The 12,537-nt window shown below is 36.7% G+C and overlaps 1 pseudogene; it reads right to left on the bottom strand.

Moving 5' to 3' along the window:
- Window positions 1-10,818: 10,818 nt before the first annotated feature.
- On the bottom strand, window positions 10,819-11,822 carry LOC137752127 (AP-1 complex subunit sigma-1A-like; annotated as a pseudogene).
- Window positions 11,823-12,537: the final 715 nt, after the last annotated feature.

The raw sequence follows: 12,537 nt of genomic DNA, 5'->3' as shown, positions 1-12,537 counted from the left end.
AAGGGTAGCTTCAATTAAGAATGTCCAACAGCAAGGTAGGAAATGCCCCTCAAGGGGAAATTTTCTAGTCCAAAGTCCCAGTAGTCATTGCTGGGAAGTGATCACAGGTTTTTGCCATAAGCTGCAGTCTGTGCTCCACATAGGTCTATCACAGAAAGAATTTGTTCCTTCTCCCACTCCATCTTCTATTTTATACTGTGTGGGTTCAGGGAATCTTGCTGGTTTCAGTTTAGCATGTCCAATTAACATTGCCTGAAGGACAGATTTAATAGTCAGCCCTCCTTATCTTTGGTTTTCACATCTGCAGATTCAACCAACTTCAGATCAAAAATATTAAAGAAAAAAAGTTCCAGGAAGTTCCAAAAAACAAAACTTGAATTTGTCACACTGGCAACTATTACACAGCATTTACATTGTACTAGGTATCATAAATAATCTGGAGATGATTTAAAGTGTATGGGAGGATAGATACCAGCCTCACCCACCAGCAGGCAGACACCAGAAGCAAGAAAACTATAATCCCACAGCCTGCGGAACTGAGTCCATAGGCACAGGTTGGGACCTACCCTGGGGTCAGCTAGCTGGCCCCTGGACCTTGGGTGATAAAAGGGGAGTGCACTGCTGGGACACATAGGACATCCCCTACAGAGGGCCACTTATCCAAGGTAGAGAAACATAAGTAACCTTCCACATACATAAAAATACAAATAGATATTTAGACAAAATGAGATAGCAGAGGAATATGTTCCAGATAAAGGAACATAATAAAACCCCATAAGAACAACTAAGTGAAGTGGAGATAGGCCAGACAGACCCTGCTCCTAATTTCAAGGAGTTTATATGCTAGACAGATAGAGAAGACACTAAGTGGCATGTTTACATAATTATATATTTGATTATAATTTTAGTAAGGGCCAAGTGTAGAAATACAGGAAGCTAAAAGGATATGGCACAAGGGTCCCAGGCTTGACCCCAAAGACCAACCAAGACGGGCTTTCTTAATCAATGGTAGAGGATCAAATTGCCCCTCCCTCCAATTATCTTCTAAATAGTTAGAGATTAGCCATGATTCCATGAAGGGTTTGAAGGGTTTGAAACCCAATGACTGTAATTGAATTCCTGTCATTTTGGCAGAATGAGGCATAAAAATAGATATCATTTTGGCTTATTAGAAAATAAAGTTACATTTCTTACATACAAGAGGTTTTGGACTCTGATTTATACCTACTATACTTGCATACACTAAGGTGTTGAAAATGATTATGTCAGATACATTTATTTCCTTTGTAGAAATATGTGTGCTTTTACAGGAAATTAGTCATCTGAAAACAACTGAAGAAACTGCTTGAAAACTCTTTGGCTTTTGTTTCTGCAAAACATAGGTCACACTCTTTTGTACAGTCATTAAAAATACTTTTCATAATTTTTCCACAAACCTGTCTTTCCCTACTTTCCTAGGACTATCCATCATTCTGCTTGACACCCTTGTTGTTTTCAACTTTCCAAGTTTCTTTTCCATATGAAACCTATTTTCATAGTTTCATTTCTCCATTCATGTGTTTTAGTCAACTTGAATTGCTTTGTTTGCTTTCTCTTACTTGTATGTTCATTATATATTCCAAGGCTAAATATGATCTTTGTGAGGCTTTTCCCATCCAACCCATCTCAAATAAATGCTATCAATTTCCTACTTTACTGTTATAATGTAGCACATTTTTCTATCACTAATTTAGTATTCTGAAGTATTTGGAGACAACAAGCATACACTTTAGTTGTCTACATTAACAACATTGATTATATGATTGTTCAAATTTCTACTTGACTTTTCTTTTATCTAGATATAACTATTATGAAACTAATTTAACTTGAAACAGTATAATGCTTCATACAACTAAAGTGTGGTCTCAAAGATATAATTATTTCAATTACATTTGCAATTTTAGAAAACTATCTACTTGGAGCAGTTATAAGCAGCAATTTATAGTGGTTAAGAGACCAGGCTCTAAACCAGACTATCTCACCTTGACTTTTGGTTCTGCCACTCACTACCTATATGACCATGAGCAAATGATTTCAACATTTTGTGCCTTCAGTTCCTGATCTGTTAAATGGGGACATTCATAGTACCTGATATAGAGTCTTGTAATGAGATATAAATGGATGTAATGAGGTTAGAACAATGTCTGGCACATGGTAATCTCTTAGCACATTTTACCTATTAATACTGTAAGTCGTGATTATAGTGGTAGGAAGAGAAGACAAAGGGTCAGTATTGGTGATAGTATATGCCAGACAATATGCTTGTTATTTCTTCCATCAAGGAGTTGTAGTCTATTGAAGGGACAAAAACACAAGCAGATCAATGCACACCACTGTGTTTGGCGCCACAATCGAGGAAGGCACATAGGAGATTGGGAACATTCTCAGAGAAGCACTAGAGAAGAGGAACTATTTTGGGTGAGTTATGGAGTTCTACTAGAAGTTAGCAACAAAGAAATGGAGAAGCAGTGTCCCAGGTACATACAGGCACACATGAATACAGGGGGCCTGGGACACCAGGGCACATTGAACCTCTGTCTGTAATATATCAGTGGTAGTCTATACTGTGGTCAACAGAGGAAAATACATTTTAGATTGTGAAAGGTTTTATGTTCCATGGGAAGATGTTTGGATTTTACATAGAATACACTGGAAAAAAATTAACCATTAGAATTTTATTATTGGGTAATTAGTCCAAAGCTATTACTTGCCATGAGTATGGACAATGGGTTAGGAGGCAATGAGGTAGGAGTAGGTAAGACAACTAGAAAGTTACTGCACTAATTCAGAAATAACCAGCAAAGCCCTGGATAGAACTATGAACAGTATATAGAGTACAGAGGTACCCTTTGAATAATATCAAGAGGGCTGAGAAGAGTAGAGAATCTAGAGGTGGAAATGGGAGATTATGAGGTCTGGGAATGTTTGCATAAATAACATGTTAAGGGGAAGTTTAACTTGAGAAAATATAAGAGAGAATATATAACTGGCTACATGGTTCTAAAAGTTAAATATTTTCTGGCTTAAAGTAGTTTTGGTTAGTCAACCAGTGCCCTGAATTTGGAGACCACACTAAATGAATAAACTTAGAGCTAAATAATTATTTGTTACTGAAACTATGAGGATACTAAGGATACAACTTATAATATATTATAACTTACATAACATATTTTGGGAAACAAAATAGAAAGCAAACAAATGAGTAAACTCATTATGCCCCTGGAATCATTATTTTACATATACATTACAACACAAAAAACAATCCTATGGAATGCATATTAATATCCCACTTAAATATGAAGAATATGACATTAAAGCCATTTAAATCATTTGTTTACAGTCTTATAACTAAGAAGTATCACAGCTAGGATTCAAATTCTAATCAAACTCCACATATATTATTCCTAAACAAACACATTTCACTCCTGATAAAGTAAAAAACATGCAGCAAATACAGTTTGTACAGGAAGCTCACATTTCTTCTCCTATATGAGAAGAAGAGAGGCTACTTTAGTATTAACACATTAATATTGTACTCCTAATAATGTGCTGACACTTGATAGAAGTCAGACTTTAAACTATGGAAAGTATTGTCCTTGCATGTAAGAAACATATAAACTTTTGGACTTTGACCTCAAAGAACATTTAGAAAATGCAACTAAAATTAGAAGGCAGAAAGCAGAGCTAAAATGGCAACACAATACTTAATCAAGAGTACAACTTTGTGGCTGATGTCCAAGATGGCAGAGTAGGAAGACCCTGAGCTCACCTCCTCCCATGAACACACAAAAATTAAAACTATTTACAAAGGAACTATCTATGAGAACTACCTGGAGACTAGCAGAAAAGATTTTCCACAACAAGATACATAAAAAAGGAACCACAACACAAAAGATAAGAGGGGCAGAGATGCAGTATATTTAGGACCCACTCATCAGAGTTAGCAACTTGCAATTGGGAGGAATATCACAACTGTAGAGGTCCTCCTGAAAAAGTGAGAGCTCCAAGCCCCACATTAGAGTCCCCAGACTGGAAATCCTGCCCTGAGAAGATAAGCCACCAAAATATCTGCTTTCAAAACCAGCAGGAATTATGTTTGGGAGAGCCACAGGACTATAGAAACCAAGACTCTGGCCTCAAAGCGTGCACCCCAAATCTCCTACACTCCAAGTCCCAGCACAGAGGCTGTAATTTGAAAGAAGCCTGGCTCAGACCCACCTGATGACCTTAGAGAACCTCTTAAAGAGACAGGAGGCAACTGAAATTTTCCCTGAGGATGGAGATGCTAGTGCTATCCATTTTGGTGAGCTAGTTCTACCACAGTAACACTGACATTGGCAAGCACCATTTTGGAATGCCCCCTCTGTGCTATTAACACTGGGGACATGGTCCACAAACCAGCAAACTGGCATCAACCCCAACCCTCCCCCCACCCACCAAGACACACAGACAGCTGCATGGGGATCTGTATCCACTGTGCACTGAGCCAGCACAAGGCCCATGCCACAAACTGCTGGGCCTCACATCCAACTGCATGGGAAGAGTTCAAGGTAATGATCATAAAGATACTAACTGAACTTAGGAGAAGAATGAATGAATGCAATGAAAATTACAACAAAGAGTTAGAAAATATAAAGGAGATTCAAACAGAGCTGAAGAATACAATAACTAAAATAAATAATACACTAGAAGGAATCAACACTAGATTAGATGATACAGAGAAACAGATCAGCAATCTGGAAGAGAGAGTAGTGGAAATCATCCAAGCTGAACAGAAAAGAGAAAAAAAAATTAATGATAGTTTAAGAGACCTCTGGAACAATATCAAGCATAATAACATTTACATTATACTGGCCCCAGAAGGAAAAGAGAGAGAGAAAAGGCAGAGAAATTATTTGAAAAATAATAGCTGAAAAATTCCCCAATCTGAGAAAGGAAACACACATGCAGGTTCAGGAAGCACATTGAGTCTCAAACAAGATGAACCTAAAGAGGTCCACAATAAGGTACATTATAATTAGGATATCAAAAATTAAAGAAAAGTAAAGAAACTTAAAGCAGTAATAAAAGCAACTAGTTACACAGAAGGGAACCCCATAAAACCATCAGCTGACTTTTCAACAGAAACTTTGCAGGCCAGGGAGGTGGCACAATGTATTCAAAGTGATGAAGGGAAAAAAGCCTACAACCAAGAGTACTCTCCCTGGCAAGGCTATCATTCACATTTGAAGGAGAGATAAAAAGTTACAGACACTAAAAGCTAAGAGTTCACCACTAATCCGGTATTACAAAAAATGTTAAAGGGACTTCTTTAAGCAGAAAAGAAAAGGCCACAACTAGAAATATGAAATTTAAGAAAAGAAAAATCTCATGGGTAAAAGCAAACATACAGTAAATGTAGTAAATCAACCACTTATTAAGTTAGTAGAAAGCTTAAAATACAAAAGTAGTAAAATCACCTATTTCCATAATAAGCAGTTAGGGGATACACAAAATCAAAAGATGTAAAATATGACATCAAAAACATAAATGTTTGGGGTGGGGAAGTAAAAGTGTAGGGTCATTAAAATGAATTCAAACTTAGAACATCAACATAAAAAATCATACATATACATATGTATATGTATACATGTTGTTATATATGAACTTCATGGTAAACACAAACCAAAAATCTATAAAAGAAACACAAACACAAAAAGTGAGGGGAATCCAAATGTAACACTAAAGATAGTTATCAGATCACAAGGGAAGAGAGCAAAAGAAAATGAAAGGAAGAAAAAAGAACTACAAAACAAAGAGAAAACAATGAATAAAATGGCAATAATCATATACCTATCAATAATTACATGTAAATGGACTAAATCCTCCAATCAAAAGACATAGAGTGGCTGAACAGGCAATAAAACAAGACCCTAGTATATACTGCTTACAAGAGACTCACTTCAGATCTAAAGACACTTACAGACTGAAAGTGAGGGGATGGGAAGTGAGGGGATGGAAAAATGTATTCCATTCAAATGGCAACAAAAAGAAAGCTGGAGTAGCTTATAAAAGACTAAATAGACATTAAAACAAAGACTGTGACAAGAGACACAGAAGGACATTACATAAAGATAAAGGGATCAATCCAAGAAGATATAACAATTATAAATACATATGCTCCCAACATAGGAGCATATAAATACATAAAGCAAATATTTTCAAACATGAAGAGAGAAATTGGCAGTAATGCAATAATAGTAGAACTTTTAACACCCAATTTACATCAATGGACAAATCATCCAGACTGAAAATCAGTAAGGAAACACTTGCTTTAAATGACACATTAATCAGCTAGATCTAATAAATATATACAGTACATTCCTTCCAAAAACAGCACAATGCACATTCTTTTCACATGGACATAGACAATTCTTCAGAATAGATTACACTCTGGGCCACCCTAGGCCACTAAACAAGTATCAGTAAATTTAAGAAGATTGAAATCACGCCAAGCATCTTATCCAACCACAATGCTCTGAGACTAGAAATCAACTACAAGAAAGCAACTGCAAAAAATACAAACATGTGGAGGCTAAACAACATGCTACTAAACAACCAACAGGTCACCGAATAAATCAAAGAGGAAATTAAAAAATACCTGGTGACAACAGAAAACAAAAATACAATGATCCAAATCTATGGGATGCAGTAAAAGCAGTTCTAAGAGCAAAGTTTATAGCAATGCAAGCCTACCTCATGAAATAAGAATAATCTAAAACAATCGAATTTTACACCTAAATGAACTAGAGAAAGAAGAACAAACAAAACCAAAAGTTAGTAGAAGAAAATAAATCATAAAGATCACAGCAGAAATGCATGAAATAGATACTAAAAATAATTAGGAAAAATCAATGAAATAAGAGCTACTTCTTTAAAAGGATAAATAAGACTGATAAACTTTTAGCAAGACTCACCAAGAAAAAAAGAGAGAGTCCAAATAAATAAAATCAGAAATGAAAGAAGACAAGTTACAACCCACACCACAGAACTACTAAGGATCATAAAAGTTTACTACAAACAATTATACACCAATAAAATAGACAACCTAAGAAATTCCGAGAAGTATGCAATCTCTCACAACTGAATCTGGAAGAAATATAACATATGCATAGGTCAATTACCAGTAATAAAATTGAATTGATAATAAAATAACTCCAAAAAAATTCAGGATCAGACAGCCTCACAGATGAATTCTACCAAACATTTAAAGAAGAATTAACTACTCCAAAAAATTGCAGAGGGTAGAATGTTTCCAAATTCATTCTATGAGGCCAGCATCACCCTGATACCAAAACAGAAAATATCACAAAAAAAGCAAATTCCAGGCCAATATCACGAATGAACATAGTTGAAAAAGATCTTCAACAAAATGTTTGTAAACTGAATTCAACAATACATTAAAAGGATGATACAGCATGATCAAGTGGGATTTATCTCAGGGATGCAAGGATAGATCAATATTCAAAAATCAGTCAATGTGATATACTACATAACAAATTTAGAATAAAAGTCATATGATCATCTCAATAGATGTAGAAAAAGCTTTTGACAAAATTCAACATTCATTTATGGTATACTCTTAACAAAGTAGGTATAGAGGGAATACCAATCAACATAATAAAGGCCATGTATGATAAACCTACAGCCAACATCATACTCAATGGTGAAAAGCTGAAAGCATTTCCTCTAAGATCAGGAACAAAGCAAGGATGTCCACCTTCACTACTTTTATTGAACATAAGTATTAGAAGCCCTCACCACAGCAATAAGACAAGAAATGGAAATAGAAAGAATCCAAATCAGAAAGGAAGAAGTAAAACTGTCACTGCTTTCAGATGCAATAATACTATATGTAGAAAATCTTAAAGATGTCACCAAAAACTATTTGGGCTAATAAATGAATTCAGTAAAGTTGCTGGATACAAAATTAACATACAGAAATCTGTCACATTTCTATACAATAACAACAAACTTTCAGCAAAGAAATGAAGAAAAATATCACATTTACAACTGCATCAAAAAAGAACAAAATCCTTCAGAAAAAATGTAACTAAGGAGATAAAAAGCCTGTACTCAGAAAATTATAAGACACTGATAAAAGAAATCGAAGACAACACAAACAAATGGAAAGATATACCATACTCATGGATTAGAAGAATTAATATTGTTAAAATGACCATACTAACCTAAACAATCTCCAGATTTAATACAATCCCTATCAAAATAACAATGGCATTTTTCACAGAAATAGAACAGATAATTTAAAATGTGTGTGGAAACACAAAAGATCCTGAATAGCCAAAACAATGTTGAGAAAAAAAACAAAGCTGGAAGTATCACACTTTCTGATTTCAAACTACACTACATAACCACTGTAATCCAAACAGTATGGTTCTGGCACAAAAACAGACACATAGGTCAGTGGAATAATAGAGAGCACAGAAATGAATGCATACTTCTATGGTCAAATATCTATGACAAAGGTGGCAAGAATATAAAATGGGGGGAAAAATCCTCTTCAATACATGGTGTAAGGAAAAATGGACAGCTACATGCAAAAGAATCAAATGTCTACCTTCTCACACCATATACAAAAAAAACCCCTAAAAATTAAAGATGTAAATATAAGACCTGCAATCATAAACTTCCTAGAAGAAAACTTAGGCAACAGAGTCTTTAACATAGACCTTAGCAACATTTTTTGGATCTGTCTCCTCAGGCAAGGGAACCAAATGCAAAAATAAACAAATGGGACCACATTAAACTAAAAAGCTTTTGAACAGTGAAGGAAACTGTCAACCAAAAGAAAAGGCAGCCTACTGAATGGGAGAAGATATTTGCAAAGGATATATTTCATAAGGGTTTATTATCCATAACATACAAAAATCTCACACAACTCAACATCAAAAAAGCAAACAATCCAATTACAAAATGGGCAGGGAACCTGAACTGACATTTTTCCAAAGAAGGCATAAAGATGGTCAGCAGACACATGAAAAGATGCTCAACATCACTTATCATCAAGGAAATGCAATTCAAAACCACAAAGATATATGCTCTCACATCTGTCATAATGGCTATCATCAAAAAGAAAACAAATAACAAGTGCTGGTGAGGATGTGGAGAAAAGCAAACCTATTGTTGGTGGGATTGTAAACTGGTACAGCCAGTATGGAAAACAGTATGGAAATTCATCAAAAATTAAAAATAGAGCTACCATACCATCCAGCAATTCCACTTTTGTATATTTTTCCAAAGACAAGAAAACATTAATTCAAAAAGATATTTACACTCCTATGCTCATTGTAGCATTACTCACAATATCTAAGATATAGAAGCAACCTAAGTGCCCATCAATAGATGAATGGATGAAGAAATTTTGGTATCTATACATACAATGGTATATTACTTAGTCATAAGAAGAATGAAATCTTTCCATTTGTGACAGCCTGGATGGACCTAGAGTGTATTATGCTAAGTGAAATAAGTCAGAAAGAGAAAGACAAATACAGTATGACCTCACTTATATGTGGAATCTAAAAAGCAAAACAAACAAACAAAACAGACTCATAGATAAGAACAAACTAGTGTTTGCAAGAACCGGGGGTGGGGGGAGTTGGGAGCAAAATAGGTGAAGGGTATTAAAAGGTATTAATCTCCAGTTATAAAAAAAAATAGCCATGTGGATGTAATATGCAGTACAAGGAATATCTTCAACAATATTATAATAATTTTGTATGAGGACAGATGGTTACTAGACTTATTGTGGTGATCATTTCTTAATGTATGCAAATGGAAACTCACTATGTAATACACCTGAAACTAACATAATACTGTATCTCAAACATATTTTAATTTAAAAAGGCACAATTTTGCCATAGTCTGAACTTATTTTCACCTGTATAAGGATAAATAGAATGTATCTAAGGTTTCATCTTTGGAAGATTTAGAGTATTATGAAGTCAAAGAGATCTTAATGGTTTTCCCACCTGATATCCATTACTTAAAAAACTTCTTTGTGCTTTTCTTTTTATATCAGAGAAAAGGAAATAAAGTCAGACATTTCCCCCACCCCACCTCTTAAACATGGAGTGAAAGAGGGACTGGTCCCAGTCTCCCATTAAATCCACCCTTCACCCAACTCTCCCTTCCCTCGAAGCTGCAAGGTTAGAAAAAAATTATGTTGTTCCTCCCCTGGCAGTAGTCCCAGACCCCTTTGCAGCCAAGAAGGAAGGGGAGGGGCAGATGAGGCAGGAGTTCTCTCCCACACAGAAGTCCCGCTCCCAGGCAGAGAAGCTACCCTGGCAGACTGCTGGAGGGGTGGAGGTAGGTTATGTGGCAGGGATTAGAGAAGAACCCTGAAATCTTTTCCTTAAACCTTGTATATGTATGTATTTACAGTTATAAAGGAAGGGAGGAGTTTGGGGTAACATTAGTCCCTCAAAGGCAGGAAATGAAAGTCAAATAGCATGCCTGTCTTGGTCACATTTTCCTAACTCTTAGCTCCTAAAACCTTTGCTGGGAAAAGGGGAAACAGGAAGTGGGGAGTGGAGGAAGGAAGGGAATGTTTGAGGATCTAAGCCCACAGCTCACTCCGAAAGAAGGTGAGGCAGCAGAGGTGGGGCGGCTGGGTACCACCATGAAAACGGCCCTCAGAAAGACTTATGAGAAGCAGTCACTCATACCCTGTCTCTCCACCACTCCCCACATCATCACCCAGCCAGGCAGGGGCTCTTCCTAACCCATCTTCTCCAGCATCCTTCAGGGCTTCTCATCCTCCTCCTGCAGCTGGTCATCGTCCTGCATAGCCTTCATCACACTCTTCCTGGAGCTGTCCTGGACATCACCCTTCATCAAAAATGCATCTGAGATGAAGCAGGCCTTCTCAAAGTTGAAGATGATGTCCAGCTTGAAGTATTTGTCCAGGAGCTTCACATATTGGTCAGTCAGTTCCAGAGTTGAAACCATGTATAAACCCCTGTGTCCTTGTCTTTTGAAATAAAAGGCTGAACCAAGAGTTAATGATGGGGAAATGTGAAGATGTGGAACAAACAATAGCTGTTGGGCTGGGGAACTGGTAACAATTTAGACTATAAATCTGCCACATAGCAGTTCCCTGAAAGATATAGATAAAGGCCTGACACACATTCCTAAGTTGTTTGTACAGGAAGCAGACCCCCACCAGATGAAAACTGCTGACTGCAAGAACTTAGAACCTAGACTGGTTGGAACCAGAAGGTTGATGATGTTGACTCCCCATTACCTCACTACCAAGCAATCAGAAGAATGAACACGAGCTGGTCACACCCTGCTCCTTGAATCATTACTATAAGACTCCTCACTACCCCCTCCAGGACAGGACACACAGTCTTGAGGGCAATAGCCTGCTGTGGTCCCCTTTGCCTGGCAAAGCAATAAAGCTATTCTTTTCTGCTTCACCCAAAACTCTGTCTCTAAGATTCAATTCGGTGCTGGTGTAGAGAGGCCAGGATTCAGCAACAGCGTGACGGGCTCATTGTCTTGACCCTTGATGGCACAGTAGAAATAGAGGCTGGCATGTTTCTTATAGACGACTTTGAAGTTTCTTCACTCCAGGAAGTTGCATATCCTGAGCTTGAAAGCTAGAATAACCACATACGCTCCTGAACCATCTTCTTTTGCTTCATGTCTGACATGGCCAGATACCATTTTTGCAGCCACAACTTTCCCAGCAGGCTGAACATCAGCTTAAATCACATCATTTCACAGCTTCCAGGTCTGCACGTCCCTCTTAACACCGTAGATGCCAGCTCCACTCCCTTACTTAACCTTTACTTATCTTCCTTTCTCCCTCTCATTTGAAGCCTAACCTGCTCTGGAACCTTCTAAACAGTCTAATTCAAAGAAATAAAATGTCAGAAGCGTATCTCCTTATTATGAGCGCCTTAGGGGCCAACAGTCTTTTGACAAGGCTAACTGCCCCCCTGATGCCTTTATCTGGAACCCACACGTCAGACTTGCTTGGGGCTTTCACATTCAGGGATCAGCTCCTACTGCCACAGCTGACATTTCTGTTTTGTCCATGAGCTGAACTTTGGTGAACTTAGGAAATAATTTTTATTTTACAGTAAAGTATATATAAGGAAATTTCAGAGCAGCCAGTCTTATGATGTAGATGTCTTATGAATAAGCAAATACATCTTTTATCCAGTTTTCCAAAACATTTTTAGAGCTGACTTAAAATAATAGTAATTTAACTTGAATTGCTTTTGAAAGCAATACAAAGTCATTCTTTTCTCATGATTGCTTGATTATAGATTTCAAATTTGTCTTTGTGTATAATTATAATCTCTCGAGTTTCCTTCACAAATGAAATAGCAGATGGATTCTGTAAAGCCGGTGTTATATACAGTTGAATAATTTACACTATCAAGTATCTATTTTTCCAGCTAATCAAGGTTTTAAATAGTGAACAAA

The sequence above is a fragment of the Eschrichtius robustus genome, chromosome 18 (assembly GCF_028021215.1).
Source record: "Eschrichtius robustus isolate mEscRob2 chromosome 18, mEscRob2.pri, whole genome shotgun sequence".
Lineage (NCBI taxonomy): Eukaryota > Metazoa > Chordata > Mammalia > Artiodactyla > Eschrichtiidae > Eschrichtius > Eschrichtius robustus.
Note: the sequence above shows the minus strand (reverse complement) of the source record. Positions and strands in the feature narration are given on the sequence as shown.